Source organism: Scyliorhinus torazame, chromosome 15, assembly GCF_047496885.1.
Source record: "Scyliorhinus torazame isolate Kashiwa2021f chromosome 15, sScyTor2.1, whole genome shotgun sequence".
Lineage (NCBI taxonomy): Eukaryota > Metazoa > Chordata > Chondrichthyes > Carcharhiniformes > Scyliorhinidae > Scyliorhinus > Scyliorhinus torazame.
The window spans coordinates 138153095-138160799 of record NC_092721.1 but is presented as its reverse complement, the minus strand read 5'-3'; the positions used below and the strand labels follow the sequence as shown (position 1 = coordinate 138160799).

At 51.6% G+C, this 7705-nt stretch overlaps 1 protein-coding gene across 1 annotated transcript in view; it reads right to left on the bottom strand.

Annotated features, from left to right (window-relative positions):
• Positions 1–7705, bottom strand: part of rnf17 (ring finger protein 17) — a 199192-nt gene that overhangs the window by 71531 nt on the left and 119956 nt on the right. The window lies entirely within an intron of this gene.

Here is a 7705-nt window from a genome sequence, read left to right as displayed (position 1 = left end):
TGGCGGTATCATAAAGGTACCTGGCGACTCTAGAGCAAAGGTTAAACAAACAGCAAATTACGAATTAAGAGCCAACAAAAGTTAGCAACAGTACATCTTCAGGTTGTGGGGCGAAATCATACACGGACAGTGCAAATTCCACATGGACAGTGACCCAGAGCCAGGATCGAACCTGTGACCTCGGCGCCGTGCTAACCACTTGTGGTAAACCACTGTGTTCTTATATTAAAGGTTGTATGGTAGAACCTGCACTACAGGTTCACCTGGGCCCCTGCATGCTGGCTCCCCCCAGGAGCCAGGTTATAAATATGCGTGGCCTCCAGCTCGCAGCCATTTCGTCAGCTGCTGCAGGAGGCCACACATCTGATACTAATAAAGCCTCAGTTTGAATTCAACTTCGTCTCCAGCCAAACTGATCGTGCCTCACCACTGTGCCACCATGCTGCCCGTCCCTCCATGATATTCAGCGATTTGTAGAGAAACCTGTAACCAGATCTCAGAAATGGCTTCCTCTGCCCTCTTCCAGATGGTCATGTGATATACATCAACCTTATTTACAGGTAAAAATTCTGTTTAGCTATGCTCGACTCTTTCATCTTGGACAGTTAGCAGCTCAACTGCTTACAACCCAATAACTACAACACCTTTCTGGGATTTTGGAAGGCTCACCAGATGTGCATATAGTGAGCTCAGACTATTATCATTGTTTCCAAGCACAAATACCTTGCACCTTCTTCCCAGCAAAACCATCTATGCCTTCCTTTGATCTCTTACAATCAAACTACTCAGGCTTACTATCAGAAAGACTACAGAACAGGTCATATGGCCCCTTTCATTTAACACAAATTTAAAGACAGAGTCCAAAACATCACACCCGTATAAATCTCAAAATGTTAACCCTTTTGTAAACCACAAATAAACCAGCGATCTCTACATCCTCAGAAAGTTAATTTCAGACCTAACCACTTGCGTTGCATTAAAAAATGCTTTCCTCATGCCAAAATTAGATCTTTACCAATGACTTTAAATCAGTGCTCTCTGGTTCTTAAGTCTTTCCATAAACTGGAATAGGTTCTCCCTATCGACTCTGTCCAGCCCCCTTAGGACTTTGAAGATCTCATATTTTCTTTAAAGAGAATAACTCTGCTTTACCAATCTATCCATACAACTGAAGTCTAATTCTTGGAACCATTCTGGTGCATTTTTTCTCTCTGGGGTCTTCACATTCTTCTGAAAACTAGTATTTTACAAGGCTCACGACAACATCCTTGCTTTTGTACTAGATGCCTCCATTTAGACAGACTAGGCTGCCATCTGCCTTTTTAACTGCTTTCTCAATCTGCCCTACCACCGTACAACAATTTGTGCATATTTGCCTATACTACTGCACAGCCTTTTAGAATTTTATCATAGAATGACAGTGCAGAAGGCCATTCAGCCCATCAAGTCTGCACCGACCCTTGGAAAGAGCACCCTACTTAAGCCCATGCCTCCACCCTAGACCCGTAACCCAGTAACCCCATCCAACCTTTTGGACACAATGGGGGAATTTAGCATGGCCAATCGACCTAACCTACACATCTTGAGCTGCGGGAGGAAACTCGAGCACCTGGAGGAAACCCACGCAGGCACGGAGAAAGTGCAAACTCCAGACAGTCACCCGAGGCCAGAATTGAACCCGGATTCCTGGAGCCGTGAGGCAGCAGTGCTAACCACTGTACTGCCCCATGTATCCTTTTATTATATATTAACTTTCCTCGATCTTCTTGCCAAAATGTATCCCTTCATACTTTTGTGCATTAAATTTCATCCGCCCATCCTGCCAGCTTACTTCCTCTCAAAGTCAACATTCCTCAGTTCACAATACTTCAAATTTGCGTCTTTCTCAAATGTTAGTCGAGGTCATTAATTTAGGTCAAACATTGGCCCCAATACCTACCTTGGGGAACCTCACCTTTTTTCAGTCCAAAAGCTGCTAACCATTCATTACTACTGTTTCCTGTCACTCAGTAAACATCTAACCCATACTGCTACTGACCCTTTTATTCACAAGTTTCAAATTTACTGACAAACCTGTTGATAACTTAGCAAACACTTCTTGGAAGTCCATGTACACTACATCAACCATATTATCTTCATCAACCCCACCCCATTATCTCATCTAAAAACTCAAATAAGTCAAACATATTTGCACTTAAATACAGGCGTTCCCCAATTAGTCCACATGGCTAATTGTATCTTTGGTAAAAGCAGATGCAAGATTTTCATTTCGTACCTCAGCCCTACCCTCTACCTCAATGTATAAATTCCTTTTTGGCCCCTAATTGTTCCTACTCCTCCTTTTACCATCTTTCTGCTATTTTTATGGCTAAAAACAACTTCTGGATATCCTTTTCTCTTGGGCTACCAGTGTCTTCACATATGCTTTCTTTGCTTCTCTGTACCCCCCCCCCCCCCCACCCCACCAAAACTACCTAGTTCTCATTTATATTATTAACCTGACTTGGTCATACACACCTATTTGCAGATTCATCTTACTCTCCATCTCTTTCGCCAGAGAACTAATGTACCTCAACTGTACCCAAACCCATCATTGTTTTGCCTAACAACCTTTTGACTCAATTTACTTGGGCCAGATCTGTTCTCACCCATTAAAATTGGCCTTCCTCCGATTAATTTGCTCTTTGTCCTTTTCAATAGCTAACCCAAACTTTATGGTACCATGATCACGGTCCCTTAAATGTTCCGCTACTGACATTCGATTCACTTGCCCCTCATTTCCTAGAATGAGATCAAGATAGTTGAGAAATTGGATGTGCTAAAAACTAACAACAAGATGTTGGAAAGGAGTGCCGTACTTTAAGTCACCAGGACCAGAACAGATGCCAAAGATACTGAGGGAAACAAGAGTGGTCGCAGATTCAATCATAGCTTTCAGAAGGGAGTTGGATAATTATCTGAATAGAAAAAAATTGTAACGCTATGGGGGAAATGTGATGGAAGCGGTCATCAATAGCACTTGCTTATCAATAACCTGCTCACTGACTCGCAGTATGGGTTCTGCCAGGATTACTCAGCTCCTGCCTTCATTACAGCCTTTGTTCAAACATGGACAAAAGAGCTGAACTCTAGAGAGGAGAGAGTGGCATCCCTTGGCATCAAGGTAGCATTTGGTAGAGTGCGGCATCAAGGAGCCCGAACAAAACTGAGTCAATGGAAATCAGAGGAAAGACTCTCTGCTGGTTGGAGTCAAACCTAGCACAAAGGGAGGTGTTTGTGGTAGTTAGGTCAATTATCTTACTTCCTGCACATCACTTCTGTTCCTCAGAGTAGTGTTTGAGGTCCAACCATTTCAGTTGCTTCAATGAACTTCCTTCCATCATATGGTCAAAAGGATATTACCTGATGATTGTACGTTCAACACCGTCCGCAACTCCTCAGAGACTGGAGCAGTCCATGTCCAAATACAGCAAACTTGGACAAGATCCAGACTTGGGCCGTTAAATGACAAATAACATTTGTGCCACAAAAGTGCCAGTCAATGACAATCTTTAACAAGAGAGAAATTAAACACTGCCCTGACATTCAATGGCATTATCATCGCTGAATCTCCCACTATCAATATCCTGGGGATTACCATTGACCAGAAACTGAACTGGACCAGCCATATAAATACTGTGGTTACAAGAGCAGGTCCGAGGTTAGGAATTCTGTAGTGAGTAACTCACCTTCTGACTCTCCAAAACCTGTCCATCAACTACAATATAAGGCGCAAATTAGGAGGGTGATGGAATACTCTCCCATTGCCTGTATTAGTGCAGCTCCAACAGCACTCACAAAGCTCGAGTCCAAGAACAAAGCAGCCTTCGTGATTGGCACCCCATCTCTTTCTTTAAAAATACATTTAGAGTCCCCAATTATTTTTTTCCAATCAAGGGGCAATTTAGCATGACCAAATGGGTTTTGCACTGAGTGCTGAATTTGGGTGCATTTGAGTGCTATAGTGAGAGTTTGGTGACTGAGGATAATAAAGGTTCTTTTTTATCTAAAGTCTAGTCTTTCTTTTATTTAGTTAATAAACTTAAAAGTTGCTGTTTGGTATAGAAGGTGAATTTTCAATCAGCTTTAAACATAGTTTCTACTTGTAACTACTTGCAGCTCGAGCTTGTTAATTAGTTAATTGGATTAGGCCAGTTTTCAGAGGCTAGATTCACAGTATAAAAGTGAGCCAGCTACAGTGCAGACTTTGTTTGCACTGAGTGCTGAATTTGGGTGTATTTGAGTGCTATAGTGAGGGTTTGGTGACTGAGGGAGTTAGGTGAGGAGGGAGTACGGTGCTCCTTTTATTTCACTTCCTACATTTCCTCAAAGAGCGTGAAGAGAGCCGGGAGTTTACAGAGAGTTCAGCTGACTGGGAGCAGAGTTGGAGCGCGGAGTTCCAGTTGGTCCACAGTGCAGCTATATTCTGTAAGGTAAGAGGGGATGGAGGCTAGGGCAGTTGCATGCTCCTCCTGTAGGATGTGGGTGGTGAGGGATACCACCGCTGTCCCCGCTGACTATACCTGCGGGAAGTGCACCCAACTCCAGCTCCTCAGAGACCGTGGGCGAAATTCTCCGTTATCGGCGGAAACTCCGCCGATCGGCGCAAAAAACGGCGCAAATCCCACTTGCGTCACGTCATAAAAATGGGCCGATAGTCTGCGGCCCGAAATGGGCTAGCAGCGACGTAACGGATCCGCGCTTGCGCAGTGGTTCACGCCGTGCAGCGTCATACGCGCTGCACGGCGTGACGGCTCATAAGGCCGCGCAGCTCCCCCCCACCCGACCGGAACAGCCGACCGCAACACCCGACTTGATGGCTGGCCGTCGCTCAGCCCCGAGGTTCGAGTCACGCGATGTGGAGGCGCTCCTGGATGCGGTGGAGCAGAGGAGGGACGCCCTGTATCCCGGGCACGGCCGCAGAGTTGCCCCACGCCACAGCCGGCGTCTGTGGAGGGAGGTGGCAGAGGCCGTCACCGCTGTGGCCCTAACACCACGGACAGGCACCCAGTGCCACAAGAAGGTGAACGACCTCGTCAGAGCAGGCAGGGTGAGCGTCCCCCATATCCCCCCTCCCCCATATCCCCCCCTCCCCCATATCCCCCCCTCCCCCATAACCCCCCCTCCCCATATCCCCCCCCTCCCCATAACCCCCCTCCCCCATATCCCCCCTCCCCCATATCCCCCCCTCCCCCATATCCCCCATATTCCCCCTCCCCATATCCCCCATATTCCCCCCTCCCCCATATCCCCCATATTCCCCCTCCCCCATATCCCCCCTCCCCCATATCCCCCCATCCCCCATATCCCCCCTCCACCATATCCCCCCTCCACCATATCCCCCATATTCCCCCCTCCCCCATATCCCCCCTCCCCCATATCCCCCCTCCCCCATATCCCCCCTCCCCCATATCCCCCATATCCCCAAGTGAATCCAGCCCTAACCTTAACCTCTGCAATGCACGCGCAACCGATGGCGTGCATTCATATACCTGCCTAACACTGTTGCCTTTTACCCCTGCCACCACCCCCCCCCAGGAGAAGCGCGCACACAACAATAGGGAGCATGTGAGGACTGGAGGAGGGCCCGCTGATGAGAGGCCACTGACCGTACACGAGGAAAGGGCCCTGGAACTGGCTGGCGGACCTGAGGACCGGGAGGTTGCTGATGCAGAGGTCGGGGCCCCACGAGCAAGTGAGCCACCAACAGCCCGTCCCCATATCCCCCCTCCCCTATATCCCCCTCTCCCGTATCACCTGATCACTGCCTGATGTCTAACCATGCATGCTTCATTGTGTATCGCAGGACCAAACGTCCAGGCACCCATCCCCGCAGATGCAGACCGCCCGCAGGATGCCCCTCGGAGACCACGGAGACGGAGAGACCTGGAGCAACAGGGAGACGACACCCCCGTCACGTGCGGGAGCGACCACCCAGCGATGAGGGGGGCAGCCACAGGCCCCCGTCACATCCGAGCCAGGACACCACTACCCAGGACACCACTATCCGGGACACCCCTACCCGGGACACCACTACCCGGGACAGCACTACCCGGGACAGCACTACCGGGACAGCACTACCCGGGAAGACGAAATACCGGACAGTGACTCAGAGTGGATGGGTGGAGACGAACCCCCACCCCAAAGTGCCATGGACTCAGAGTGGGATGAAGAGCACGACACAACGCCACTGCTGTCACCAACACCCTCCACCATCGCAGAAACACTCACCACGGTTGGGCACTTTAGTGATGAGGCGTCTGGTACACTCACTGTGCGCACAACACAGCCGTCCCGGTACAGCAGGTGGAGGTAGGAGCAGCAGAGGGACCGGGCGGTCGGAGGGCAGCCCAGGCCAAGCGAACATCTGCCGCCCAGATGGATCCCGGGTTCCTGCAGTTACCACACCCACACATAGATCCGATGCAACCACCGACACGGAGACGAGCGAATAGGGTGACGGGTGGCTTGCGGCGGCTGCGGTCGCAGGTGGAGGAGTCCACCCGCGTCCAGGAGCTGGGAGTGGTCCCGGTCATGCGTGCCACCCAGGCTGACACCGCACGGGTGGCGTCCGCGGTGGAGGCAATGGGTGCGACGGTGTCAGATATGGGAACGGTTTGCGAGGCCTGGGGCCTTCCGTGCAGGCGGCGTCTGTGGCCCAGGAAATGGCTGCCCTCTCACAGGAGGCCATGAGCCAGTGCCAGCGCCAGATGGCAGAGGCGCTCAACGCCATAGCCCAGTCTCAGCAGGCCATGGCCCAGTCTCAGCAGGCCATAGCCCAGTCTCTGCAGGCCATGGCCCTGTCGCTGCAGGCCATGGCCCAGTCTCAGCAGGCCATCGCTGAGGGCATCGGCGCCAGTGGCCATGTGCGAGCTGGCGTCGCACTGTCGCAGACAGGGTTCGACAACCCCCTGGGCTCCATGGCTGCAAACCTGCAGACCCCTGTCGATACCTGCACGGGCCTCCAGGACTGGCAGCGCCAGATGTCGGGGGCGCGTCGGATGGCCAGTCCGTTCGCATCCCCCACCCATGTAGAGGCCTGGGGGCCATCGGGCACCCCGAGGGAGGAGGAGGTGGTGTGGTCCGTCCCGGCTCCCTCTGTAGGGGAGGTCCCGGTACACCTCAACACCTCGGACTCCCCCCCCTTCCGTCCCAGGTGCATCGGGTGGGCAACGGGCAGGACAGGCTGGCAGCTCGCCATCCCAGTCGCCCGGGCCGCAGCCTGGCCCATCTAGGCCAGGACGCCCCAGGAAACGGCCGCCAAAGGGATCCAGTGTCAGAGGGCAGGAATCACAGGAGTCCACCTCCAGTTCTGCTGTACCGTCTGGGGAACCACGTAGACGTAGTCAAAGGGCCCGTAAGGCCAAACAATTAGACACTGAGTAAGTTGGCACGGGTGCAGGGCACAGATGAGTTTTAGGCGCTAGGGCACGTGCATGAACTCCTTTGGTTATTAAAGTCAATGTTACACCTACCGAAGCTGCCTTTGTGCTCTGTCCAAAGTGTGCGGGGGTGTCATGTACGTTGAGCGCAAGTGTGTGTGTGAGGGGTGGTCTTACCTCAGCCCCAGGTGAGTCTGCCCCCTTCCCCCTGGGCCGCCATCAACATCCCCCGGGCAGAGGACGGGACCGTGCGCTGCAGTGTCACAGCCGCATGCAGGGATGGT